Below are 12,016 nucleotides of genomic sequence, written 5' to 3'. Positions count from 1 at the left end.
ACACAGACACTGACACATACCCAGGGACTGTCTGTAATTCCCTGTTTTTTTCTCCCAGTCTCTGTGACCCTGGATGTGGAAACAGCGAATCCCTGGCTCGAGGTGTCTGAGGATCTGAAGAGTTTGAGATGGACCAGGACCCGGAGGGATCTCCCTGTCACCGGGAAGAGGTTTACAGACTGGGCCTGTGCCCTGGGATCAGAGGGATTCACATCGGGGAGACATTACTGGGAGGTGGAGGTGGTGGGGAATCGGCGCTGGAGACTGGGAGTAGCCTCAGAGTCTGTGGAGAGGGAGGACTGGGTCAATCTGATCCCGGAGAATGGATTCTGGGTCATTGAGCGGTTTGGGGATCAGTTTTATATAAACTTCCCTCGAACCCCTCTCCGTGTCGGTCAGGTCCCCGGGAAGGTGGGAGTTTATCTCAGTTATGAGTCTGGGACAGTTTCATTCTATGACGCGGACACCATGTCCCATCTCCACACCTTCACTGGGAATAAATTCACTGAGAAACTTTATCCTTACTTTAACAGTTGGAATTTAAACCAGTTTCTGAGAATCTGCTCCTGAAGGGGCGGGGCCTCAGGGTCTCCCTGACCTCGCAATGACCTGACCCTGGGGTCAGGGGTCAGAAACTTACTTTGAGAACAGATTGTTATAAAATGTTCATTAAATTTTCAATTTATACTTTGTAAAATCAGACTGTAAATAAATTCAATACAAATAGAAATGTCAGATGGACCTGACCTCAGGGTGAGGGACTGGGTCAGAGGTCAGGGGTTAGGGTGTTACTCAATGTGTTATTCAATTTCAAGATTATATTTTTGAAAATCACAACCAAAGTGTAAATAAATCAGACACAAATGTAAATGTCAGGATTAAAATAAAAAATAAATAAATGTATTGTGTCTCTCATTCCTTCATTTACCCCCAGCTTCAGTCCCACCCTCCATCCCTTCACCTCTTTCCCAGTCTGGATCTGGGATTTCTCTGTGTTTCCATTTCTCACTCTGCACCCAGAACATGAAATCCTGAGGGAGAAATCCAAACACTGAGAGGGTGACAGAGCTGCATTTACATAGCATGCTCTATTGAGCTGCCTGTATCATTGGGGAAGGGAGTGACACAAAATCCACTCTCTCCCAGGATTTCCAGCATCCCCAGGATTTAACTCCAGTTCTCTGTACACAGATGCTACCTGATCTGCTGAGGAATTGCAGCATTTTCTGTTTCTGGTGCAGACACTTACCACCTTTTCTCCAAAACATGTGTAAAGAGTAAACACATTCCCAACAACAAGTCGTCCCTTGAAAGTTTTTGCGTTCAATTTTCAGTAAATTTACAAATTGATCAATGATCCTCAGAGTCTTTCTTTCAACACAGTTCAGGACCACTATTGTCTAGCGGGACATGGTACTGTGGCCCAATATTATTCAGTGACAAACATCTCCAACAAATGGTGTTACACAGTCAAATTCCTGGGGTTGCCGGAACTCAGAAATAAAATCAGAAAATGCTGCAAATCCTTAACAGGACGGGCAGCATCTGTGTACAGAGAACCAGAGGGAACTGAGTTAAATACTGGGGATGCTGGAAATCAGAGATAAAAATCAGAGTTAAGATTTCGAATCCAGTGACTCTTTTTTCAGCTCTTTGACCTGCTCGAAATATGTTGGTCTTCCAATGCAAGGAGTTTTATTTAGCACGTCCCTCAGCACACGGTCCTGGACCTTGGAATGTGCCAGTCTGCAGCTCAGTCAGGGTCACCTCCTTGTTCCAAAAGACCAAAAAGGTTTGGGCAGACCAAAGAGTGTCTTTCACCGAGCTGATCACCCTCCAGGCAATGTCGATGTTTGTCTCAGTGTGCATTCGGGGGAACAGATCATAGAGCACAGAGTCCTGCGGCACGGAGCTGCTTGGGACAAACCGCGACAAAACCCACTGTATCCTCCAGGGCAAGGAGTCGACTTTGACCAAGTGCTGCAGACCGGCACAGTCCAAGGTTCAGGACAATGGGCTGAGGGATGCACTGAAGCTCGGGCCACAGTCAAGGTTTGTCTCAGTGTATCCCAGGGGCACAGAGTCCTCCATCACAGAGCTGCTCAGAGAGAAATTTATAATACTGTTACAGAAATCTTCAGGTAGTTTTGGGCCCATTATCCAGTCCCAATCTCTTGCCTTTCTCCCATACCATTATTATCTGAATGACCCAGAGATTATTATCCGATCCACGATAGCCTGCTCCCTGGTTGGCTCCAGGAACATACTGCTCTCTGAATCTATCCCGACCCTTTCCAATTGATTAACCAATCATAATTAAGATTAAAGTCACCCATAATTATTACTCTCCTTTTTATATGCTCCTATTGTTTATTGATTGTAAGTTCACCCACAGAGTGGTGACTGTTTGGAGGTCTGTAGACTACTTATACCAATGTCCTGCACACCACGCTCTGTGTGAAAATGTTGTTGCTCAGATCCCTTTTCAATCTTTCCCCTCTCACCGTAAACCTATGCTGGCCAGTTTTGGACTCCCCCACTCTCCAGGGAAATAGGCCCCAGCCTAATCAATCTCTCCCTGTAGCTCAAACCCTCCGATCTCGGCAAATCCTTCTAGATCTTTCTCAACTCTTTCAAGTTTAACAACATCCTTCCTATAGCAGAGCGACCAGAATTGAATGCAGTATTCTAAAAGTGGCCTCACCGATATCCTGTACAGCTGCAATGTGACCTCCCAACTCCTACACTCAATGCACCGACCAATGAAGGCAAGATATAGCTGCTCCCACTCTGTTTTTCTTTACTAGATCCTGTCTTATCATATTATAATCAACTCTCTCCCGAATTCTAAACTTTTATCTCTGGACTGTCTTTGTTCATTTCCATGACCCAATAAAATATTGTTAAGTTGTGGTCGCTATCACTGAATCCTTCCCATATTTACACTTCCACCATTTCCCTCAACTAAGATCCTGCTCACCACCCCCTCTCTCTTACAGGATTTTCTACAATCCAGCCTGACAAATATTTCCTGGGCATATTTTAAGAATTCTGCTCCCTCGAAGCCTTTCACACTTTGACTATCCCAGGGAGTACTGGGTTAGTTGAACTCCCTTAAAATTATTACCTTATTATTTCTCTGAAATTTACCAATACGTCTGTCTTTCTATTTTTCCACAATTCTTTGGGGGAGTGAGGTGTCCTGAACATAGCACACCCCCAGCAAAGTGATTGCTCCATTTTTGTGTCATTGGAAGAACTTTCCGAGACATCATCCATCCTTGCTGACATCCTTGATCGATATTGAGACACGGCTTCCTCTTTTTCCAGCACCCAACCCTTCCCAATCTTCCCTGAAGATCCAAAACCCTGGAATATCGAGCTGTCAGTCTCGGGGAAATAAAGTGAACATTAATATTAGGCGGTGCAATACCACCACCACGTGGCTGAAAGTGGTATTGCGAGGATGAAGCTGGATCTATTTCAAAAGTGGTGCTGCAGCACCACCCAATGGTGTTTAGTGATACTGCAGCAACATATTTCCCTGTTCCAGGATCAGCAAATCAAATTAAAAATTAAAGTCAAAGTGATGGAAATTCTCAGAAAGTCTGACAGTATTTGTGGAGAGAGAAACTGAATTGATGTTTCGAATCAAATTTGGTTTTTCTTTAGAACTGATTTGCAGTGTTTTATCTTAATTCCCCCCAAATCAAATGTTGCTCAGTTGAAGAAATGTGGTGTAATTTCTTGATGCAACAACTCGACTTGTCAGCAAAACGGGAAACTTAAATTGACAAGCTGTATACGGAATCATCTTAACAGAGTCATTTCCGAGAAACTCTGTGACTTATTAACAGATCATTAGACACTCGAGTTTGTTTTGCCATTTAACGAGACACTCAACTTCATTCACAACAAAAACAGAAGTTGTTGAAGACACTGAGCAGGTCGAGGAGCCTCTGTGGTGAGAGAGAGGCACAGAATTAACGTTTCGGGTTCAGAGACCCTTCTTCAGATCACTTCATATCCTATCTCAGAGGCAATATCACAGCCTTGTTCACTGTTTAGCTAAATATACTTTCCAATGTTTTTTAACTGATGTTGGCTAAAATAGATGAAGAAGAACATTTTTAACATCAGCGTTCGATTTTTGCGTGGAACAGGCCTGACACCTCCTGGCTGAAATCGGAACTGCAAGGTTGTTTCCTGCAATGCCGATTCCGATCACCTGGTGGCAATAGAGAACCGTGTGTCTTGTCTGGACATTTTCCATTTCATTGTTTTACGAACTTTAAACAATTATTACAGGGTGCATTGCAGTTTGTGTCAGTGAATGACACCATTAGTCTGCGTAGATGCGTTGTGTTGTAAAACTGTTCGATGTTGGAAATACGTAACCAAACGGGAACGCAGGAGAAACTGAGCAGGAGAACCTCTCCCTTCCAGGAGCAGTTTTTCCATTCAGGTGTGGGAGATACAACATGTTCCATTTCCCTCCTCCTGTACCACATTCAAGGCTCCAAACTCTGCTTCCAGGGAAAACAGCGATTCGCTGTGCTCCTTTTAATTTAGCATTCTATATTCTCTGTTACTGTTAGCATTGCTCATTTAGGAGACCAAATGGGAAATGGGTTATCTGACTTTAAGCCTTTTGTCACAATCTTCGTCTGATTTTTATATTTTGGGCTTTCTTCAGTGTTTCAATGAAGATGAACGTATCAGAAACACAAGGGACTGCGAGTCATGTTTCGATAATGCACTTTATATCCTTCCAGGTTTAACATCGAGATCAACAATTTTACATAAGTAGAGTTTTACATTTTGAATACATGTTGTTAGGGATGATTCCATGATTTCCATTTCCATCTCCTTTACATGGGTCTTTTTCTTTGTCTCAATTCCATTTTGTTTCGTTGTGCATCACTAGCCTTTTTATAGAGTCATACAGCATGGAAACAGATCCTTCGGTCCAACCAGTCCATGCCAACTACATTTTGAAACTAAACTGGTCCCATTTGCCTGTGCTTGGCCCATATCCTTCCAAACCTTTCCTGTTCATAAACTTATCCAAATGTCTTTTTAATGTTGTAACTGTACCTGCATCTACAACTTTCTTTGGAAGATCATCGCACTCACAAACCACCCAGTGTCAAGAAAGGTGCCCCTCATGTCCTTTTTAAATCTTTCTCCTCTTTCTCACCCTAAAAATGTGTCCAATTCTGAACTCTCCAATGCTAAGGAAAAGACCCTTGCCATTCACTTTATCTATGCCCCTGATGATGTTTAAGTCTCAACAAGGTCACCCAAATCTCCCATGCTCCAGTGGAAAAAGTCCCAGCCTTTCCAATCTATTTTTATACCTCAAACCTTCCATTCCCAGCAACATCCTGGTAAATCTTTTCTGAACCCTCTCCAGTTAATAATATCCTTCCCTATAACAGGGCGATTAGAACTGCACATAGTACTTCAGAAGAGGCTGCACCAACGTCCTGTACAACCTCAACATGACGACCCAACTCCTATATTCAGACGTTTGCTGTACAATGAAGGCAAGCATGCTAAATGCCTTCTTAACCACCTTGTCTACCTCTGATGCAAATTTCAAAGAATTCTGTACCTGAACTGCCAGGTCTCTCTGTTCTGCAACACTACCCAGGGCCCTACCTTTAATTGTAAAATTAATGATCAAGATCTTTTTGTAATCTTAGATAATCTCCCTCAGTTTTCACTCTACCACCAATTTTGGTGTCATCCACAAACTCCCTAACCATGCCTCCTATATTCTCATCCAAATCATTTATATAAATGACAAACAGAAGTGGACCCTGCACCGATCCCTGTTGAACATAGCTGGTCACAGGCGTCCAGTCTGAAAAACAACTCTCCACCATCACTCTCTTTCTCCTGCTGTTGAGCCAATTATGTATCCAATTAGCAAGCTCACCCTGAATCCCATGTGACCTAACTTTACTAATTAGTTTCCCATGTGGAACTTTGTCAAAGGCTTTACTAAAGTCTAAGTAAACAACATCTACCGCTCTGCCCTTATCTATCTTTTTGGTTATTTCATTTAAAAAAACTCAATCAAGTTTGTGAGATCGGATTTTCCTCACACAAATCCATATTGACTATCTCTAATCGATCCTTGCTTCTCCAAATGCATGTAAATCCTATCTTTCAGAATCACTTCCAACACCTTACCCACCACCGATGTCAGACTCACAGGTCTATAGTTCCCAGGCTTCTCCTTACAGCCTTTCTTAAACAATGGCACAATATTAGCCAAGCTCCAGTCCTCCGGCACCTCACCTGTGTTTATAGATGATACAAATATTTTTGCTGGGGTCCCAGCAATTTCCTCCCTAAATTCCTATAATGTCCTGGAATACATTTGATCAAGTCCCAGAGATTTACCCACCTTTATGTTTTCTAAGACCTCCAGCACTTCCATTTCTGTAATGTGAACTGTTTTCAAAACTTCAACATTTATTTCCCTAAGTTCTCTAGCCTCCTTTCTCAACAGAAAAGAAACTGATGTGAAACATTCATTTAATATCCTTCCCATCTCCTGAAGTTTAGCACAAAGACGACCTCATTGATCTTTAAGAGGCCCTACTCTCTCTCTCTCTCTCTCTCATTGCTCTCTTGCTCTTATTTGCAGAATCCTTTTGGTTTATCTGAAACCTTACCTGCCACTGCTATTTCATCTCCTGTCTTTGCCTTCCTGATTTCCATCTTAAGAATGCCCCTATACTCTTCAAGAGATTCAGTTGATCCTAGTTGTCTATATCTAACATATGAGTCTTTTTCATCCATTGTTTTCCCTAATCTTACTAACCTTGCCTTTCACACTAACTGGAACATAAAGCCTCTGAACTCTTGTTATCTCTGAACTCTTTTGAAGGTCTCCAATGAGTCAGTTGTCCCATTATTTGCGAACAGTCTACTCCGATCAACTTTTGAAAGTTCCTGTCTCATACCATTAAAACTTGCCTTACTCCAATTAGGGACTTTAACTTATATAGAATACTTAGCCTCTTCCTTAACAATTATAAAACGAACAGTATTATGATCACTATTTCCAAAGTGTTCCCCGAGTTACACTTCAGTCACTTGCCCTGCCTTATCCTGGGTGCAATTCCACCCTCGGTAATTGCATGTTCTCCCCGCGTCTGTGTGGTTTCCACTGGGTGGTCCGGTTTCTTCCCACAGTCCAAAGATGTACAATTAGGTGGATTGGCCGTGCTAAATTACCCATAGTGCTCAGAGATGTGTAGGTTAGGTGCATTAGCCATGGGGGATGCAGGGTTATAGGGTAGCGGGTGTGGGCCTGGATGGGATGCTTTTTGGAGCGTTGGTGTGGATTTGTTGGGCTGAATGGCCTGTTTCCACAATGAATGGATTCTACGGATTTTCTAGCAGGAAAATTTACATAATGATAAAGAAAATTTTCATTTAGCAAATTCTTCACCATCAATATCTTTAACACCTCAGTCGTCCCAATCAGGTCTGAGAAAATTAGAATCCCCCACCATTACAATCTTATTATTCTTACATATGCCTGAGATCTCTCTACATATTTGATCATCAATTTCCCTCTGATTTCTGGGGGGCCTATAGTACAATCCCATCAAGGTGATCATCCCTTTCTTATTTCCAATCAATCCATATATTTTCACTAAATGTTCCCTCAGAAATATTTTCTCTAATTACAATAATGATATTTTCCTGAATCAAAAATGCCACTCTCCCTCCTCTTTTGCCTCCCTTTCTATCCTTCCCATAACATCTAAAACCCAGAACATTGAGCTGCCCATCCTATCCCTCCCTAAACCAGGTTTCTGTAATAGCTATGACATCCCAATCCCATGTTCCCACGCATGACCTGAGTTCATCAGCCATGAATTGCAATAAATGCTGTTTAATTACTACGTTCTCTGACTTGTTGTTGTCTGTCTTTTCTAATTAACTTGCTCTTTTCTGATTCAAAGTCATCGTTATTTTTCTTTTTATTTTCACTACTGCTTAGGAGTGCCCCACAAGTTTACAGGCTCCCGAAATAGCAAATCTCCCAGCCAGGAATTGGTCCCTTTCCAGTTCAGGTGAAACCCATTCTTTCTGAGCAGGTTTTTTCTGTCCCAGAAGAAATCCGAATGATCCAAGAACCCAAATCCCCACACATCATCGTACCTCTTCAGCCATTGATTTATCTCCCCTATTGTTTTATTCCTTCCCACATTAGAATTTGATCCTGGAAGTAAACCAGAGATTATTACTTTTGACTTTTTATTTTTTTAACCTTCCACCTAACCTCTTATATTCACTCTTCATAGCCTTAACCCTTTCCCTAATTATGTATTCCTCCCAATGTGTACAACAACTTCCAGATTCTCACTCTCCCCTTTGACAATCTGCTTCAAACATTTTGAGACATCCTTAATGCTGTCACCAGCAAAGTAACAGACTATCCTAAATTTACACTCACTGCCACAGAATCTTCTGTCTGTGCGCCTGACAGGAGAATCATAGAATCCCTACAGTGTGGAAATCAGCCATTTGGCCTATCAAGACCACCCCAGCACTCTGAAGAGCATCCCACCCAAACCCACCACCCTTCCCTCACCCTGTAATGCTGCATTTCCCATGTCTAATCCATGCAGCCTACACAACCCCGGACCCTACTGGCAATTTAGCATGGCCAATGCACCGAACCTAACAAGGAGAGTCTCCTGTAACATTTATACTTTTAAATTTTGACAAACACCACTCAACATAAGATTCATTCTTACTGCCCAAGATCTTACTACCACTTCTGTTTTCTTGTGAGAGACCACCTCTTTCAACAGTACCTAAAACGGAATATCTGTTTGAGAGAGGAATAGCTGCAGGAGACTCTGAACTAACTTCTTACCTTTCCTGACAGTCACCCATCTATCTGACTAATCCTTCGGTGTCATCACTTCGCTAAATCTGCTAATCATCACACTCTGTGTCTCTTGTATGTCCTCAGTGACACTAAGCCCAAAAAGCTCTCATTGGAACCTTATATATATAAATTAACCACCTTTCCTTCCCCATAGAGTTAATAGAGAACATGCTAAATTAGAAAGAAAATTAAACATATAAATATTAAAAAGAAATCAAGCACTTAGCTGAACAAATGAAAAAACGACTCCTCAACTGATCCAACATTCAGCTTTCAATCTCCAGCTAAAAAAAACTTTCTCCAGAGATCTCCATTTGTAGGCTTCTCTATAAACTCCATATATAAACAATCTCTTCATCTTCGCCTCCATTTTACGTAATTTTTTTAAAAAATTGCTCTGCAGATTGAAACTGAAAAAAAATCACAAACTCCATTGGGGGAAAAGCTCTCCTTCCTTTATTTTTGTTTTTTAGATTTTTTTGATGCATGTTTTTAGTATTAAAGAAGTTCAAAATGAGAAACAAACAAAAGAACCCTCTACAGATCGATTCTTGAGAAACACACGGAGGGTCCTCCCACACAAACAACGTTTAAAGTAAAGAAATCTCTACTTCTTAGTTTTTTTTTGTAATATTTGGACTTCACTGGGATCCAAAATTATTCAAAATAAAGGTCTTATGATTCTGAAATTGTTATTTAACCTGTCTTAACTTCCACCCATCACACATCTTCCAAAGAAAAATCATAATAGACTCTGTTTCTCTCACCACAGACGCTGTCAGACCTGCTGATGTTTCTCCAGACCTTTCTGTTTGATTTTCAAATTTCTACCTTGCAGTATTTCACTTTAATATATTATGCAACAAAATTCTATATGGCTGCAGTCCCGTTTCCTGCCAGCTGGTGGCGGTGCTGTACCATGGAAAAGAATAATCCGTCGGAAAATATTGGTTGCAATACCAGTGAACGCCAGCGGACGGTGGTATTGCGCCATTTATTCACTAACAGGAACAGAAAGTTAAACTGGAAAGTTGAGGCGGGTCGTCAGTCATTATTGATTCGTTTGAAAACGGTATCTTCCCTCTCTCCCTACCACCCCGTCACTTTTTAATGTTTGCATTCCCCTTAACAGGTTTTGTTTGTAAACATTCAATTGGCAACACGGGTTTTCCTGGTGGTGGAGAAATAAACTCTGTTTACAGCGGTGTCCTCATTCTCTGTCTCACTATAAATATACATATGTCTAAACTCGGGTGTTTGGGATTCACAAAAAATAGAATAAAGCCGGAATGATGGGCTATTGTGCTGGATTGGTTGCATCAATTCCTCTGAGCTAGGAGGCCTGGGTTCATGTCCCCTCTGCTCCAGACATGGGGGAGAAACCGAGATTGGCAGGAGCAGTAAAAAAAGCATGTTGCAAGGGGACTTCTTGTGGTTAGAAAAACAAACGAAAGAAAACACGGCCTTCAACTTAAGAAGTTGGAGGACGACTTGTGTAAACAGCTGCTCAGTTCTGTCAAACCTTTACCAATGTTTCAAGAAGGACCGAGTCAGGCTGACATCAAATCGCTTGCCAGTGATATCCATCCCCAAGGATAAAGTGGAAACCAGTTGTGTGACAGGTCAGGAGGACAGGAAATCAAAGATACGTTCCTGATTGGAATGGGCGGTAGCTCAGTGTCAATCCCATTTTATCTTTGCACCATTTACTGACTTTCTAACGTTACTTGTCTTTCAAAGCAGTCTATGGAGAGACAGCAGAGTGTTTCCAATGGCTGAGGAATCAGATGCTGTTAAGATTAAAGACAAGAGATTTACCCCTTCTCACAGAGTGCTTTGAGCTGGTGAATTTCTCGTGCAGGTTCAGTGATTGAGGTTCAATGCTGTGGAGTAACAAGTGGTTCCCAAACTCTGCCCCAATACAGATCCCAGCGCAGTCAAAGTGGAATTCAAAGTGTAGCCTGGAAAATAATTCTGGTCCCACAGTGAGATGTATTCACACAGGCACTTATAGACTCACCCTGAGAGTGGAAGAGAGTCATTCTCATCTGGATGGGGCCGCCAGTGAGATGGAATTCACAGACTTAATCGAACATAGAACTGTCCAGCACAGGAATACACCATGATATTGTACTGAACACGATGTCAAATTAAACTAATCCCTTCTGCCTGTCCTTGGTCCATATCCTTTCACACATTGCATATTCATGTGCTTATGTAAAAGCCCTTTAAAATCCCCTGTTGTATCTGCCTCCACCACCACCTCTGGCAGTTCATTCCAGACTCCTATCACTCTCTGTGTAAAAATCATGTTCCTCACATCTCCTTTGAACTTTTACCCTCTCACCTTGCCCCCTCATTTTAGACATTTCAACTCTGTGAAAAAGACTCTTACTGTCAATCCCATCTACGCTTCTCAATTTTACAAATATCTATCTCCCCTCAGCCTCCCCTGCTCCAGAGAAAACAATGCGAGTTTTACCAGCCTCTCCGCATAGTTCAGACCCTCCAATCCAGGCAGCATCCAGATAAACCCCTTCTGCACCCTCCCCAAAGCCTCCACATCCTTCCTGTAATGTGGCAACCAGAACTGAATGCAAAATTCGAAGTGTGGACTAAACAAGATCTTATAAAGCTGCAACATGACATCCTGACTCTTGTACTCAATTCCCTAACCAATAAAGGCAAGCATGCCATACACCTTCGATACCACCCTATCTACTTGAGTGGCCACTTTCAGGAAGCTATGGACTTGAAACCCAACTTCACTTTATCAATTAAAGATGTCTTGAGTTGATCATTAATTTTGTTAACAGTAATTTTCTGAGGATTATAGTTTATGGAGCAACTTCCCTGCAGTGACACATTTGTTCGAAGGAAGAAGCAAAAGCCAAAGAATGAATTCAGTGAAAACGAAAGTAAATGTTTTCAGGAATGAGCTGTTGTTGTGAACGTCTTTCTTTATTTTTTACACATCTGTCCAGGAAAAGGCGGAAAATGTTCAATCAGATTGTGGGAAAGTAAGAGGTGAGTCCTAAATCCGCTTTAATTTCAGGAAGGGCTCATTCCCAGTGGGATCGGGTGGATTTT

General features: G+C 41.9%; 1 pseudogene; it reads left to right on the top strand.

The window, feature by feature from the left end:
- LOC109926205 overlaps positions 1-12,016 on the top strand; it is a 468,382-nt pseudogene that overhangs the window by 209,958 nt on the left and 246,408 nt on the right.

The sequence above is a fragment of the Rhincodon typus genome, chromosome 35 (assembly GCF_021869965.1).
Source record: "Rhincodon typus isolate 14 chromosome 35, sRhiTyp1.1, whole genome shotgun sequence".
Taxonomy (NCBI): Eukaryota; Metazoa; Chordata; class Chondrichthyes; order Orectolobiformes; family Rhincodontidae; genus Rhincodon; species Rhincodon typus.
This window is presented reverse-complemented; position numbering and strand designations above follow the sequence as displayed.